General features: G+C 40.1%; 1 protein-coding gene and 1 long non-coding RNA gene across 2 annotated transcripts in view; one reads left to right on the top strand and one right to left on the bottom strand.

The window, feature by feature from the left end:
* Positions 1 to 17,916, top strand: part of ppp1r16b (protein phosphatase 1 regulatory subunit 16B) — a 92,731-nt gene that overhangs the window by 39,658 nt on the left and 35,157 nt on the right. The gene's annotated exons all lie outside the window — the stretch shown is intronic.
* Positions 9,365 to 9,646, bottom strand: LOC105354082. The gene is made up of 2 exons (XR_908792.3): positions 9,608 to 9,646; positions 9,365 to 9,493 (listed from the first exon to the last, which is right to left on the bottom strand). It is a non-coding gene; the product is annotated as an uncharacterized LOC105354082 (long non-coding RNA).

The following is a 17,916-nucleotide window of genomic DNA, read 5'->3' as shown; positions in this document are numbered from 1 at the left end:
AACTAAACAAACTGACTTTTTATGTTTTCTCCTCAAAGTGCAGCAAAACAAAGATTTAGGAATAATTCCAGTGGTTTTTGGCTCCACTTCATTTTCTCCTTTTTCGAACAGGGACGATAAAGAAAGCGATTAGCTTGGCGTTAAACAGCCCATGAAAGTGACTTTGTTGAAGCTGAATTTGTTCCGCTACAAGACCACTTTATCAAATGGAAATAATTGACTTGTCACAGTGAGATGAAACTCTGTCAGTCTTTAATTGAAATTTCTACTGTTGTTGTTCCCTGTCTAGAGTTATTTGGTTTCTTAAATAGAGCAGCACTGTTTGTGACACTGGGATGATACTGCCCTGCTATTGTGATAGGACACGTAACTAAACAGAATTTTACCTTGATTTAGAGCAGGGGTCGGCAACCCATGGCTTCGGAGCCACATGTGGCTCTTTTATCCATCTGTTGTGGCTCCCTGTGACTTTGGAAAATAATGAGTATTTTATAATAATTAAATTTTATTTTAGTTTGTTCATTTTTCATGGCATTTCAGAGACGCTGATGGCTCCGCACGAAGCGCGAGCCACGTAAAAAACAGCTTCGTAATGAGCTCGTATTTATCGGGCGAGACCTGCAGAGCTGATAGCAGGAGGAGACACGCGGGGCGGCTTCAATAAACACTCCGATCTTCTGCCGGGAACTTGACGTACCGCAAAGCAGAGACCAACTCGCTGATGACAGACTGAGAGTTCGCGCCAGTGTTGCCAGATAGAGTCACAGTTTTCCAGCCCAAAAGTCATCTGAAAACCGCCAGACCCAGCCAAAAACCGCCCAAAACAAGTTTTGATGATGTTTTTTTTTCATACTGGACTGATAAAATGAAAAAAATTTTAAATAAAAGATAGTTCAGACCAATAATAAAATGTGTACAATATTGAATATTTCTTCAGCGGAGCGCCTTCTTTCATTCATTTGCTTAACCTGCTCTATCCCCGCTATAACCGGCTCTTTCATCCTTGTTCTGCGCTGGAGCCCCCGACTACCGTATTTTGCGCTCTCTGTGTAGGACACACTGAGGAGCGCGGGGAAACCAACTCTCAGCTGCAGAGGATGTGAACAGGTGAACAGGTAGAGAGGAAAAGCAGGTGGAGAGGCGGAGGAGGGGCTTTGGCTTCAAACTCTGTCAGAGAGATGCAAACACGGGCGTCAGATTGAGACGCAGCTTTCTCTGCGGGAGTTGAAGCAGAGACTTTCCCTGGGATTATTTTATAAACCCAAACATGGAAACATGATTACCAAGTAGAACTCTTCATAATAATAAACCTGATCTCTCCAAATTCTCAGTGTCTACCATGCATTGATAAACACATCGCTCCATGCAGCGATCAGACCAGAACCAGTAGCTCCGTCCACACACGGCCGCGGTATCATCCTTTAAAGAACATAATGTGCATTTGCAGCAACGTATGCTTCAGACGATGTCCGATTGGCCAATCTCCATGTCAATCAAGTCCCGTACTTCTCAGTGACGACTTTGGTGGATTTTAAAGAAGTACTTTTTTTTTTTTAAAATCTTTTCTGGCCCGCGATCTACACTCATGTCCTTGAAGATCGACGTAATGAGCACCCTTGATATAATATATACATGCATAATATATATAATGATGTCAAAACGGGTTGTGGCTCCGGGGGCTTTCTTTTTTATTAGGGGCGGTCCCAAATGGCTCTTTGAGTAAAAAAGGTTGCCGACCCCTGATTTAGAGGGAACTACTTTAAACTATTAGTGATTTATTAAATATTGAGCTCTTTGCATGCTAGTTTTGCACATAGCTAAACCATCTTGAGGCTGCTATTTACTCGCAGCTGATATGGGATAGAGCAGACTGCTGTTAAAGCATTAGCCTCTGTGCATGCACATCAAAAATGTTTCTGCTTCTGACTGGTTGTTTGACCTAAACAACATTTGGAGATGGTTTGTGTTCACTTCTGCCTTCAGCAGCCACTCAGATTAGGTGACAACAATGTGACCATCCGTCCAGAAAAAGTGTGGGTTTGTAAATGCCATGTGTTGCATGTTACTGTTTAAAAAAAAAAAAAGTTTTTTTACCAAGTCATGGAAAAGTACACATTATAAACAGAAATCCCAAGTAGAATGGAGCTGTAGTGGTCAATGCTTTTTTCAAATTTTACTTTTTTATCATCAGAAACATACATGATTTTATTATATATATATATATATATATATATATATATATATATATATATATATATATATATATATATATATATATATATATATATATATTTTTTAATTTTAAAGTTAACATTTTTTTTAAATGTTAATAGTCCCAAAAAAAAACAAAACATAAAAAAAGATAATTAGTCCCATTTCTGCACATTTAAAGAAAGCGTATGCAAATATATATATATTTACATACTGGTTTGGGTAGAGTTTGTAGTTTTGGGTCTAAATTCTAAGATTTCATCACACTAAGTGTTTCACAAAGTTCCATTTACTGGCTTGCCTGCACCCTTGATTTGAGTGGAAACAGTACTTTACCTCTTTAACTGAAACACCTTCCCGTTAAATCTATACACACAGTGGAGTTCCAATTATCCCTTGTGCTATCCTAGGCACTTTAACGTTGGGAGTTGGGTCATCTAGACCCACTAGACAGGGCTCTGAACCTTTTTTCTTCAATGATTTGTGATCTTCACTGGTGTCCATGGATGACATGAAATTTGTCCACTTTTGTCATGGTAGGGAGAACACGTCAATGTAAGGGTGGGGTCATCTAAGACAGCACAAGGGTTAAAAAGTAAAAGCACTTTGATTGTTCAGAACTTTTCATTCACCACCTTGTAATGTTTCTTTGCTTTTTGTCTCTAAATGGGTGGATTTCGAAAATTTTTAAACCTTCAGCTAAAACTTCTCAGTATCTTAGCATTTTAAGGGCAGTTTAGGATATTTTTTTTTTTGTCAGACAGAAAGGACGGAGTGATGCCCAGGCTGCTTCAGAGGCAGCTGGACCGACTCAGAAGCCAGATAGCTAATTTTCTCTCAACTTTCCTGAAATCTTGATCAGGCGTCATGAATCCACTCCCTCTCTGCTCCCGTGCACACAGAACCTCTTCGCTTTCCAAAGCAAATATTATAAGATCATATCATGTACCGTGGACTCTAGTGTTCAAACATTTCATTACATGGGCAACAAATGAATAGATATGTTTCTTAATTCCCCTCTTTTGTTGTTGTTATTCTTTTGTTTTTAAACCTGCTCTTTTGTTCTACTTTTGTAACTGGTGTGTATGATACCAAACTAACAGATATGCATGATAAAAGCTATAAATCTGGACTAAGGCAGGATTTGGTGTTTTCTGTACTGTAATATAAAATATGTGTTACACGTAAAATGCAACGAAAAGTCAGTTCAAACAGTGGGAAATTTGTATTTTATTTACGTGTTTGTTCTTATTTTAGCGTTCTCTGTACAGCCACATCCTATCATTCCAATACACAAAAATATTTGGGTACAATGTCACAAAGTGAAGACATCCAGAAATGTTGAAATTTTGTACCAAAGTTTGTGTGTTAGTAGATATTTTTGAACGAAAAAGGGGCGTGAGGTTAAAAAAACCAAAAAGACAGCCTTTGCTGTGTAAATTGATCATTTTCTAGCTGTAGGATTTGTTTTATTTCATGGATCTGTGTGAAACAGAAACAAGGTCTTGGATCAAACATGGAGCAGTAAAATCTTTTTCTTTCCTGAGTCACAAGGCCTCTGGTTGCTGCCACCCTGAACTCTCTGTCCCCTGTCGGCGTTTAGGGTTGATTGCCGTGCAATTACTGTAAAGCATCTCATTTTGTTTGTGGGTGGCTCTCTGGTCACAGTTACTATCCTGCAGAGGAGCAGTGGTTCAGGTCAAAAAGGACAGGCCACACAAAGGCACAGAGCATGCACGTGTTCAACATGCTCACTGGCAGAAAAACGGGGCTTGCTCAGCATTTTAAATGCTCTAAATTCGTTTTTTAAATATTCTTAATTGCAATGATGAGTTAGAATGTTGTAAGGTGTGATGAACAGCCCCTTTAGTAACAGTTATTGAAATAGTCTATTAATTGTTCAATTTCAGTCTTTTGTTCTGTCATTTCTGACTTAAGGATTCTGGAAAATAGGTCATTTTTATCAAGTTTTCTATACAAAAATTGCCTTAGTCACTTGCACTCAAACAGGATTTGACCCTTATGGGTTCTGTGAGTTTTTGGGTTGTTTGAGCCAGTGGAGGGTCATAGACAGGTGCGGCAGAATCGTGAAGGGAGCACAGCCCATATGGCTTGTGCGACCACCTTAAAGGACATCATGAAAATATAACATACCATTGTTGTGCATGTGGTAAGTGTATCCTGAAGTGTATTCATAAGGATAATGTAAGTTACACACACGTGATGCTGTTGGACACCACACTGGTCATTAGTGAGGTGCGCACACTGGCTCCTTACTGACCGTGTGCAAATGTTGCATTCACGGAGTGTGCATGTGATACATAAGTAGCTGTAGGATGCTGATAAACTACACTCTGATTGTCTAACTTCCTCATTTGGAAGAGCCAGGCTGCAGTGCGCAGGTTTCAAGGGTGGTTGAAAAAGAAAATTAAAATCTATGAGACGAACCTGCGTCTCACCTACTTCACCGCTACTTTCACTTAAGTTCTTCCTGCAACCCGTCGCTGGCACCACGTCTGCGATTTAAAGTTTTCACGTGGGCTGCCTGCATGGCCCGTACAGGTTTGCCCATTTTTTGCCCACATACTGCGTTTATTCAACCCTGTAAAGGCAGTTGTGACTAAGGCGTAACAAAACTGTTGGCAGTTATCTTTTATGAGGGGAGAAAGGACACTGTGATCGAGTTGCTGTTGTAACTTTACCCACAAGCATTAATATTACAGAATAAGAAAAATGAAAAACTCAGCTTGAACGGCAGCTTTTCTTTTTTTTCCCCAAAATGCCATATTCTTCCAAAAATCACAGTATTTTGTGAATGTGAGGGGATTTTTTAAAACACATTTTATGAAAGGAGACATCAAACCTTGCAATGCACAGTATATTACAAGCTGATGAAAGGGAAGATGCAGACTGTTTTTTCTATTGAGTCAAAACAAAATGTTAATGGCCAGGTGTAGTGTAAAATCACTGACTAGTTAAATGCTACAAAACACACCCCAGTCATTTCAGTTTAATCAAAGACTGCAGAAATCTCCAGAACTGTGGTTCAGTGCATACAGTTTGATTTCTTACCCCTGAATGAACTCAGCCTTTGTTTTTCTGCCTTGTCCCACCCTTGAAGTCAGTCCCTACAACCACTCACAAGGCATTACCCAGTGGACTAATTGCCACTTATTTCCCCACCCCTGTGAGAGAAAATCATAGCTTTAAGAGGTGGAGAAGCCACCCTTAAGATCCACATTCCATTTTTAGACATGTGGCTTTTCCTTTTAGTTTGCTCTGTTTTTCTTTTTGCCATTTCAGCGCCATATAAAGAGCTGGGCTGGGTGTAGATCTCTGGATTACAGAAAAAGAAAGCTCTTCCACTGTCTAACACCTCCTAAAGGGTTAGTTCACACTTGGGTTTGTCTCCTTCTTCTTTTTTTCTGTCTTTCTAGTCATTTGTGTTCAAATGAGGTCTCAGAAGAGCTTTCGTCTTCCTTTGCTGTCGTATTGGAGTGGTGAGACCTTCTCCTCAGAGGCCTTACTTAGATAAGCTAGCTGCTCTCAGGCATATGGCAGCAGCAGAGAGGCATTCAAAAGATTCATGAGAGTGGGAAAAAAGGAATGCTCTCTGCAAACAGAATAAATATGTTCTCCTGCTTGTTGACCTTTACTGCTGTTTCAAATATTAGGAAAGTAGTTTAATGAACTCTACTTGTAGAGTTTAAAATAAATGAAAGAATCTATTAAGTTAGAAATTTCATTGTATTGTGTCTTATGTGATACTTGTTTTTTCTTAAACACGACTGTTATGACTACAAGTTGCCAAATCTGTTGTGCTTGAATGACTTTATAGGATAAACTGTAAACCCTTCCAGCTAATAGTGAACCTATTTTCAGGGACACCTTAGCTGTGACTTGCTGAGTAATCGTGCAGTTTGGTATTTTAATTGACATGATTTTAAAAGGCTGAATTTCTTTTTCTTCTTCCTCAAAAAAAACAGGCTTTATGTGTCAGCCATGTGGCTGAGGTGTTATCGTTTAGCGTGCTAGTCACAGCCAGTTGCAGTCAACAGCGAAGTAATTGCTACACCTCTAATTTTGACTTATCGCGGTAAAATCACAGCTGGTATTCATTTTATCTGCAGGACCACAGAGCTTTTTTTGGTAATTAAATTGAGCGGATTAATGTGCTTTAAAGTTCAACACGCATATTTCTTCAGGTTTTTAATTTTTTTTGAATTGCCCCTCTTGCCACCTGGCATTGAGTGGCTGAAAGGCTCGGACTGTTGTGCTCGTTGAGAAAAATGGTAGAATTTAACGTCAAAAGTGATTTGTCTTAGTATTTCTAAGACAGACGAGATGTGTTTATCTTTATTTATGCCTGTAGATGAAGAACATCTGGGGTGTCAACAAAGCAGCTCAGACGGATGTTCAGGAAGATGGAATCTGGGTGTGGACTTGGGTTTTTCCACAGTGCCTTGCTGGAAAGATTACAGAAGACATTAGAGAAAGAGGAACATCTTCCGTCTACAATGAATATGCCCTCTTATTGATGCACTTACCGTTCTTTTGTTTCGCTGGTGGCTTAATTCACTTTGTTGGTCCTGTGGTTTCATCACTCAGCTCTCAAACGATGGAGTGACCAATGATAAAGTCATCTCCAGAGTAGCCAGATGCATTTTAGTCTAACAGGGAATTAGTGTTTGCTTATCAGATAGTAGATGGTTGTCATGACTGGCCCTGGATCGTAACAAATACAGTGATGAAAGCCAGGCAAGGAAACATTTCTTTGAGCGATATGGCGGGCGCGGTATTTGAAAAATACATGGTCTTAGATGCATTCTGGTACGTTCTGGCAGCTAGTTATTCACTTCTTAATCAAGAAACTAAGACTAATTGGAGCATCATGATTTTTCATTCAAACCCTTAGTTTGACTTGCCATTAAGGACTTGCTGGTCCTAAAAAACTACTACAAACGGTACAAACAAACCATTCACAGACTTGACATAAATGGCAATTTCAAAAAATGTATAAGACAGTTAGCATGTTTTAATTTCTGCATAAATTCCACCGTAACTAATTGTATTAGAACTGCTGAGAGTGAAATTCCGAACAACACACCTCCAACATTTGTCTTGCGAATGTACGATGAAAAGAAATCGCCGTATTTGTCTTTTTCTTCCAGCCAAGACCACTTAAATTTGTTTTTTATCGTCTTCTAACAACTGAAGTTGTGACCACGCTCAATAATGACGATGCCCGCCATTATTTTAACACAAATTTGATCGCAAACTCTTCAGATTTGTTTGTGAAAGTTTAGCGTGGGTCCGCCATTTTTGGTCTCTAGCAGGGGTTGACATAGCCCAGAAATTTGCACTGGCCCACAGGGCCAGTAGTTTTTGAAACTTACTGGCCCTGCCTGAAAGTTACTGGCCCGACACCGCGCATAGCGGGACCCGCCGCTTCGCAGGTGCTTGCAACTTTAGGGGGGTCCGGGGGCATGCCCCCCCGGAAACTTTTAATATGGTGCAATTTGGTGCATTCTGGTGACATCACTTATTTCTACACTTTTCAATGACTGAAAATAGACCATATCAAACTTAAATCTGCTCTAGTCTGTTTCAGATGTTTTGAAGAGAGCACTGCAGTGTAGTAGGTAACACTAGTTCAGAAGTTTTCATGGTGCTTTTAACGGCAAATATCGCAATAAATCATAAACCTTAAATGTGTTAAAACAATCTAATGGCAGCTTGAACCATTTAACGAATCAAATAAATCCCTTAATGCATTTGACCAATCGGATGGACGCCTTCACATTGTTGACCAATCAGATGGAGCCCTGTTATGTTAGATGTTTGTAACCTATGTCAACGTGGGTCATTTGGAGTATAATTTTTAAACTGGGAATGGTTATTTGGTTATTTTGCTGTTTGTTTATATACCGCAAATTATATCGTTATCGCAATTTTAATCTCTGATATCGCATATCGCGAGTTTTCCTCATATTGTGCAGGTCTAACTGAGATCATTCAGCGAACTAGAAATACTTACTGCTTACAGTGTTGTAAAGAAAAACAAAATTAAGTAGTTTAACATTCTACTGCATTTGAGTCTGAGATTCAGGTATTTGGAGTTGCCTTTGATTCTTTGACATTCAGCTTAAAGCTTAGTGGATACAGTTTCATCTTCAATGCATTCATTAAATATCTTGCTGTCCATACTACTAATTATACCCACTACTCCATCCAACATATTCCTATCTATTCCTGCCATGTCTTCCACATCTCTGACATGCTTCAGTCTCTCTTCAGTGACGGTGTCGGATTTATAATCAAATGTAATAATAACCCACTGGCTTGTGCCTTCGTTGTTGCTTTTTAACATTGTTTTGTATTGAATTGTACGGAGCCCGTGTCCTGACATTAAGATATAAAAATATATCTTGTTCCCACAGATTAATATCTTGTTCCCACAGGTTATTATCTCGTTCGCACGAAATACTATTCCGTTCCCACAAGATACTATTCCGTTCCCACAAGATACTATTGCGTTCCCTCAAAATACTATTCCGTTCCCTCGAAATGATTAACTCGTGCGAACGCAATAATTATGTCGTTCGAACGCAATAATTAATCCGTTCGAACGCAATAATTATTCACGTCATAAGTCATTCACGCGGATATGCTCTCTGTACGCCGGCAAAAGCCGCTTTCAGCGGTAACTTCCGTGTCTCTGTGACCCATATTCGTTCAAAAAAGGAACATGAAAAACAAAAATGATCACTTTATTACCGTCTCAATGAATATAAGAAAAATATCAAAAGATTTATGATAACTAGGCTGCTTTGTCATACGATAGCTCCTGCTAGGCTACTACTAGCTCCGCCGCAGAGCTCTCTGATCATATATGCCGGCATTTGGGCAACTGGCTGGTCTGTTGTCAGACAGTTGATATTGTAGTTTAGGGTCGAATAGGAATAATAATATTCAGGACTTGTCTTTTATTAACTTTAGCAGTCAGTATCTTTACATTCGAAGGCTATTATGCTACATGCTAACTGACTAGCCGATCATTTCCTGTTATTAATTTACGTCATAGATTTACAGCAGATACCTTCACATTTCTGTCTGTGTGTGTCTCATTACATTGCATTGAAGACACGGAGGATGTTTAGAGAACAGATTTATTTATTTTAAAAAGCACAGAAGCATCCATCGTATTCACGTTCACATCATCATCTGGTACGCCTCAGTCATTTTGCTGCAAAAGCCGCTTCCTGCCGCTACTTCCGTGTCTCTGTGAGCATTCAATAGGGGTAAAAATAAAAGCAAGAATAGTCGATCTGTTATTTTCTCGATGAAAATCTGAAAAATATCATATTAAGCTGGATGCTTCGCCTAAAGCACTTACCTTTAGCTTGTAGCATAACAACAATAGCAGTACGTCCCGTTTCCCAGAGTGCTTTGCTGCCAATCACTAGCCAATCACCGTGTCCCTGTGACCAAGGTCTAACAACAAGACCAATAATTGGCCAGTATCTGCTGTAAATCTATGACGTAAATTAATAACAGGAAATGATCGGCTAGTCAGTTAGCATGTAGCATAATAGCCTTCGAATGTAAAGATACTGACTGCTAAAGTTAATAAAAGACAAGTCCTGAATATTATTATTCCTATTCGACCCTAAACTACAATATCAACTGTCTGACAACAGACCAGCCAGTTGCCCAAATGCCGGCATATATGATCAGAGAGCTCTGCGGCGGAGCTAGTAGTAGCCTAGCAGGAGCTATCGTATGACAAAGCAGCCTAGTTATCATAAATCTTTTGATATTTTTCCTATATTCATTGAGACGGTAATAAAGTGATCATTTTTGTTTTTCATGTTCCTTTTTTGAACGAATATGGGTCACAGAGACACGGAAGTTACCGCTGAAAGCGGCTTTTGCCGGCGTACAGAGAGCATATCCGCGTGAATGACTTATGACGTGAATAATTCTTGCGTTCGAACGGATTAATTATTGCGTTCGAACGACATAATTATTGCGTTCACACGAGTTAATCATTTCGAGGGAACGGAATAGTATTTTGAGGGAACGCAATAGTATCTTGTGGGAACGGAATAGTATCTTGTGGGAACGGAATAGTATTTCGTGCGAACGAGATAATAACCTGTGGGAACAAGATATTAATCTGTGGGAACAAGATATATTTTTATATCTTAATGTCAGGACACGGGCTCCGTAGAATTGTTACATTCAATAAAGTTTGAAAAAAAAAGTAGTGAGCGCGTGCCGCGTGGTGCTCGGCAGTGAAAGCCGCGCGCGCGCAGGCGGGAGAGAAGGAGAAGTGATCAAAGGTTTCCCATAGAAACTCTTGAAGTCTGAACACAGGACTAGCAGAAAAACTAAATTATAAAGACGAGGTAAATCTACACGTTTTCGCAAAATTTACTTTATTGAAAAAGGTGAAGAATATATAAACCGTTAGATATTTTAGTGGCCCGAGCGGACAAGTGAAAAGTAAAGTCTTGTGGTCCGCACTGCTCGAAAAATAGGACCGGGCCAGCGGACAAATGGCTATGTCGAGCCCTGTCTAGGGAATCCGTCACGCTGACCACGTGCTACAGACAGAGCCAATCAGAGCCGTCGACGCATCCGAAAGCAACTTAAAAGTCCCGTCATTGGTCAATTAGGCCGGGAAGACGAAGACAAGATAAAGTGATCCGCGGAGAAATATCGAAAATAAAGCTAAAATTCGCCGATTTCAGACAATTTTTTCATCCGGATTTGTCCAAGCGATTTGTCCGTAGAGATCAGGGGCCTCATTTATAAACGTTGCGTACGCACAAAAGAAGGCGAACGCCACTCTCTACGCAGTAGTTGATATTTATAAAAAGCAAACTTGACGGGAAAATGTGCGGTCCTTCACGCAAGCTCTGACCCAGGCGTACGCACAAAAAACGGGTGAAATGAGAAACGGCGACACCGTCGGCAGATGGAAGAAACACGTGAAAGTGAAAATGACAATACTGCCTCTCAGAAATTACATGAAGACTTCACAAAGCAAGTCTTACAATTAACAGCCTACACAAACACCCGTTTGATCGATCAGCAGTGAAACAAAAAAAATAATCAAACGAAAATTACAACAGAAATTCAAATTAACACTTATTTGCAGAAAGAAAAGTGAAATATGTTCTGCAATATTGGCATGTTGTGCAATTCATCCTCATAAATAATAGTTAACAGAACGAAATAATGTACAAAACTGATATTCTCGTCAGTGTGTCCGTCTGGCGGAGCAGATATAGGTGCGGGTGTGCGGACGGACGGACACACAGATGGATAGATGGATTAATTGTCCACTGGGGAAAGTTGTTTTCATATTAAAACATTTCTTCATAAGCTATGGAATTATGGTATTCATGCATATGCCTTTAGTTTGTTTTATTTTTGATAAAACAATGTATGGCGTATGTCTCAACCATTCAGAAAGCAACAAGAAATTACATTTGAGCTGAACAATTTCCCATCTCCACGTCGATTATTACCCACATCTGTAGCTTGTCAGATGTAATTAAATGGATGGAAATAAAATGCCCCATCACAATGCGTAATAACGCACAATAGCTGATCTTGCGCTCTTAGAAGATGTGGCAAATGGAAGAATTCGGAGTGAACGCATCTTTAGACAGCAAGAGGACTTGCTGGCAAACGAGGACGAGTGGCTTATGAGCCGGTTCCGACTTCCTCGAGCCGTCCTGTTGGACCTCTGCGGGCTTTTGGGCCCGGCGTTACCGAAGCACTCGGAGGAACCACGCGTGTCACCCGGTGCATCTGGCCCTCCGGTGCTCCCCCCCCCCCGGTGGCAGACACACGCTGGCGATGCAGCGCCAGACGTTTTTTTGCGTCGACTTTGATGTCCGACCTTTTCTTTTTTATTTCGGCCACGGTCCGAAGTTGTGAGGCTACAGCATGTACAGCGTCTGCCACCGTTCGCCACTCAAGTGCCTTTTTGGCATTAGTAATGCCCACACTGTGCCCTCCAAACAACATTTTACTCCTATTTTTCACCTCGCCAACGATAACTTCTACTTCACATTGAGTGAAGTTACGTTTTTTTGATTTCCTCTCGGTGTTTGCCATGATCTCGCAAGACAGGAATATTAATTTGTGGGCGTTTCACGGACTATTTATGGGCAACTATGGGCGTGTCATGAAGCCGCAAAAGCTGCGCTGCATTTAGAATTGGTTGTGATTTATTAAGGGAAAGATGCGTAGGATGTGCGTGCGCACGGTTTTATAAATCCGAATATTTCTGTGCGTACGCACGTCGTATGTTTCATCCGTACGCCACTTCTGACGCAAATCCTACGCAAAGTTTTATAAATGAGGCCCCAGGTCTTTATTTCCCGGAAGGTGCGATCGGTTTGCTCAAAAACCCAGATTTACGGGAATATCCGGAAGACTTTCATCACTGCAAATAAGAGAGGGGGGAGGGGGCAAAGCCAGTTGTAGCACTTTTAGCACGTTTAATATGCATAAGAGTAACGACGAATGTAACCCGGGGAGTAGAGACGAGGCAGAGCTGCAGTGATGAGTGTGGGCATGGCAGCCAGACCAGCAGAAGAGTCTTTCTGAAGCACCCCTATGGTGGGTCTGTTATCCTTGTCTTCCGATTGACAAACACCTGCACCTGTGCAGGAGGAGGAGCAAAGGGGCAGGCAATACGAACAGACTTACACGGCCCAGGGCTAACCAATTGTTAGCATGTTTTTTTTCCTCTCGTCAGAATGAAAAAGCGGTTCTCAGAGCTGATCCCTGGTCAGATCATGAAAACTAAACTGTGGTGAGGGATGATGACGATGTAGGTCACTCTGTAACAAAATCCATGTCACCGGCGCTGAGTGTGCTCACTGGGATAATGGCATAATGTTGGAGCAAGACAAAACCAAAAGCACAGAAGATGCCCACCTCTCAATAAGAAATAGATGGACTTTTGAAGCAAACCTATTTGACAATGAAAGATGCCTGGCGGTTGATACCACTCATTTCCTCTGTAATGCTTTAAAGCGCTGCATTCAATATAAAAGCCACTGCAATCACAAGCGATACAGAGCCTCATATTAGTTGTGTTCGTCCTCGATCTGCTTGCCCTCCTCTTTGTAACTTTTTGTGAGGCCTTACACATCCACCAAATACTGCAGTTTGGTGATGGAGCCAAAGCCTTATCACAAAAATGTTTATCTGTTCTTGCAAACACACTGCCAACCTTTGTTAATGACCAATAAGGGTATGAAAAGGTCTGCTTAGGGCATCGCTTTCTCCTCACAAAACTGACCTATAACTAATCTACAACATGACATTGTTAGCTCACATGGATGGGAAATCTGACATGTCATTCTTGTTTGAATTCTGGGTTATTTGTTTTATTAGAAGCTGCAGGTTAATCACGTTAAATAATTACCAATAATTCAATATGTTTATAGATTCTGTAATTTTAGGTAAGGGTAAGATAGAAAAATAAAACCTGAACTAACATTTAGTTTACAAAGATTAACCGTTTGTTTTTCACATTTTTGGACACCATATTTCTGGAAATCACTTTCGTTCCTCTTGTTTATTTTTTTTTATTTTTAGTTTTTTTTAGATTTGTTTACAGACCCACTCTGATGAAAATTGTGTTTTTGTGTTTTTACACATGTTCTTGTTGCAATTTTTTAATATTTCTATTCTATTTCTAGTAATTAATCATTCAGATCATTGTAAATCAGGAGCAGACAAAACAGTGCCATTTGAAAAAGCTTGTAGGTGTGAGATAGTAGCTACAATCAGGTACTTTTAGGCTAAACTAGATCAAATATGATTTGAGTGGGACTTAAATAATTTGTCTGGTTTTGTTAAGAGAATGCATAGACAAAACTAAGAGTTGTAACTTTTACCATTGTTTTGACCAAACAGAGGGCTCAAGACGGGTTCTAGATTTAGCATTTATCCATTTTTAAATACAAATTTGAGCCATTTTCTTTAAACGATGAATCAAGACGTCTTCACTGCTGGCTCTTTGGATTTTTCTTTCTCTTTCTCCTTCATCCCCATGCCCCTCATCGATCGGATGCGGTCCCGCTTGATTGCTCAAGTGGGATTTTTGCATTTCGTTTCCTTGTGCATTGCTGCAGCAACCTCACTGAGTGGCATCTGTTCAATGATTCCATGATTGTGAAAAGCTAATGCCACTCTTGAAAGACAAGTGCCGTTAAGAATTCTGTCTATTTTCTCACTATCTCTTAATTTTTTTTAATCTCTTAAGTTTCTTTTGGATTCTGTAAGTGTGCATGACCGTGACGCTTTCCTCGAAGTCTTGGGTCAATGAAATGTATTTGTTTATCCTTGGTAATCTCTTTTGAGGTTGCCATCTTTTTTAACCTCCCTCTAATGAGATGCGTTGTAAGCTCATCAGACACATACTCCTTAGACTTTTCCGTTCCACCTGACGCACACTGGCACTGTTGTCTTCCCCTTTCCATTGCAGAAAAGAAGTAGAAATGTAAATGTGGAATCGATGTAAATGACTGAATGAACTGTTGATAGAGCAGATATTTGGAAGATGGCATCAGAGGCTGGTGCAGTCAGTTGTAAAAGCAGGATTCATTGGAGCGCAGGATTATCAGAATGTTGGCTTATTTAGTCTCTCATTAAACGCGTGTCATGGAAGTGCAACTGTGTCGAAGCAGCACAGTCGTTTGTTCAAAAGGGAGCACATCACTGACTCTCTCTACTTTGCCCTCCACTTTTACTGCGCCACATTTTCTTTTAATTAACACCTTTCATCACCTTTGTCCTTTTTTTTTTTCAAAGCTACTTAAAGTCAATTTTTCTTCTATCCCATCTCTAGGTTAGCTGCTTCATTAGAGAAGTGTTCTGTCTAGTGTCCTTAGTGCAAGCATGTTTGGCTGTCTTTCTCTCCTCCTTTTTTATATATTGCTCAAGTCTTCTGGGAGAGTCCTAACTCTCTGGTTAACTCCCATTTCCATGGTAACTGAAGCAGAAATCTAGAGGTCCAGACAGACGTGACCCAGAGCTACTCAGCTGGAAAGGCACAAATTGTGCATCATCATCGTTGCTGGTGTTATGGGCTGGTATGTAGGAAACCGTTGGATGTTGTGGTGGTTGAAGGTCATCCCTGGGTGGGCGCCATCAGCACTGTAATTCCTACTTCCACAGTCGGTCAGGGTTATTATCTCCACTAAATTTTTAACAGGGTTTAAGAACTTAACGTGGCGTGCAGCATTAAAGTGGCCATTTATTCCTACTTTTAGTTTCACTACTTTTCTTGTCCCAACAGTGGCCATCGAGTTTGAAATGAATCTGTTTGTCAAAAATGTGCTTGGACAAGACGGCTGAGACAGACTTCAGGAAAAGCTCTCCACATTGGACTTCTATCGAGATGCAGGCTGACTCTGAACCATGTGAAGCTGGGGTTTCTGATGGTTCTACACAAAATAAAACAAGCAATATCAAAAGCCGTTCCTGGAATATACATCAATTATTCAGTATTTTTTAAGACCAACGAACCAATTCCTGAGCTTTGTGGTGGTTAAAATCTACTCGTCTGTTCATGAAACATAGATCTTAATGAAAAAACCTCTACTGGAAGTCATGATACCAAATGGATTTTACATTTACAATAAAAAGAATTAACAACCTAGTTTTCTAACCAGCAGCATAGGGATGTAATATAAACATAAGGAGGTTTAAAATAAATGTTGACATGTTTGAAAATTGGGATGGCCTTTTGGGCTTTTTTGGGGAGATTCCTAAATGGGAGAGCTTGATTTACATTGACTGATTGAATCCTCCTGTCTGTATGCTGGCCTCCCAAAGGTATGTCGATTTGGTTGGGGGTTGATCCACCTCTCACCCCCAATCCAATTCCCTGGATACTTGTTTAGCACCCTGGCATTTCCCCCACTCTTTCTAAAGCTCCTCATAACATCCACAGTCTGTCCACCTGCTCGCTGCGAGCAGCCTTCCACTACAAACCCTACAAAGGGACTCTGGATTGTCTAACAAGGATTAAATCCTTAACTGTCCAGATTTCGAGTGGGCACAACATTAAAAGGAAAAATGTTAAAAAACGGAAGAGCAGCAAGCAGACTTTTGTAGCATTAAAGCTCATCATCTCCAGTGAACTGAGAGGTAGCCTTTGAATAAAGTTTAGCTCCATAAAAGATTTGCTGGATTATTCCAAACAACTGAAGAAACAGACATACGGCTAGATGCTGAATTCTGATTTGACCAACCAAGAAATAACAAACTCAAGGACCAAGCCTTAACTATCAGGTGGTCTTAAAGCCACAGCTTTTAAAAAGGTTGGCACTGGAGCGCAGCTGAGCTGGGATAAGCAAACGCCCAGCATGACATCTGGAAGAGCTGTCAGTCAGGACAAATGGTGAGCTAAAAAATGCACACCTCTTCAATTCTCCCCTACGTGTGATATTTGTTTGTAGTTTTAGAATTTGAAAAAATATACCTCAACTTTATTCTGACCTTTTTTCATCACCCCATGCATTTTGTACACCAACATGTTTGTTTTCCTCTATTTTTAATTTAACCAATTCTTTATTTGTATTTTTTTGTAACGCTTTTCCATTCCTGCATTTTCAGCATGATATGTTGAAACTGTGACATACGAGTGAAGTTGATAATGGCTCATCATGTAAAGGATAATTATAAAGCACTAATTATATCTTGTTTCATAATGCCCTACTAAAATGAATGTCATTTAGCTGCTCTTAATGTGCTTGCAGAGCGGCCTACTTTCTGCACAGCTGACAGGAATGCAAAAAAGCCTACCTTGCCTGGAGAAACATAGCTGTGACATTTTGTGGCTCCATGGAATTAGTCTTTGGGATGTTTGGTTGTTCTAAGAATTTTCATTTGTGGGAACTGATGTGCATCGTACATTATGTGCCCCCATGATCGTTTTTTTTTTTTCTTCATTAATTGTGAAATAGGTATTAATTGTTAATGTCAGGATGTTGCACACATAGGAACTTATCAGCATTTGTTAGGGCAATGAAGACCCACTGTAGGAAATTTCAGGGAGTCATTAGTTTGCAGATTTCTTTCTTGTGTATGCTATTTAGTGTTTTGGTTTCGGTTAAATGAGAAAATAAAAGGATTCGCCCTTCACTTTGTTTTAAAGATCAATTTCAAAAAGATATAAACATATGTATTGCTGTCTAATATGGAACTGAACATACTTTTTCATTGTTGAGACAACGCAAGATAACAGGAAGGAAGGGAGGTTTTTACTTCCTGTGCCTCTATTTGTTTATTTCATCTTTTATCTCCGGGAAAGCATTTCATCCCGCTCAATCTCCTCCCTCAGTGGGAATTTATGGGACCTGCCCAGGAAGGCATGCAGAACATTTCTGCAGCGATGTGATACTGGATTGTGGGGTGGTAGATAATCGGCATGGTGAGCCATGGTGTAACAGATAGCTTTTTAACGATTTTTGGGTGCGTTTGTGTGCTTTCTCAGTCCCTTTGGGTGTTGACAGAGACAGATAGGAATCACATTCAGGTTTTATGTTACCAACTTTGTCACTTTCTCTGCATGTCTCTGAATCTCAGATTAGATCAACAAAAATGTATATATTTGATCTTGTTTACCCTGCAAAATATATCCCTTAAACACATTTTTTTCCTGCA

Source organism: Oryzias latipes, chromosome 5, assembly GCF_002234675.1.
Source record: "Oryzias latipes chromosome 5, ASM223467v1".
NCBI classification, from domain to species: Eukaryota; Metazoa; Chordata; class Actinopteri; order Beloniformes; family Adrianichthyidae; genus Oryzias; species Oryzias latipes.
This window is presented reverse-complemented; position numbering and strand designations above follow the sequence as displayed.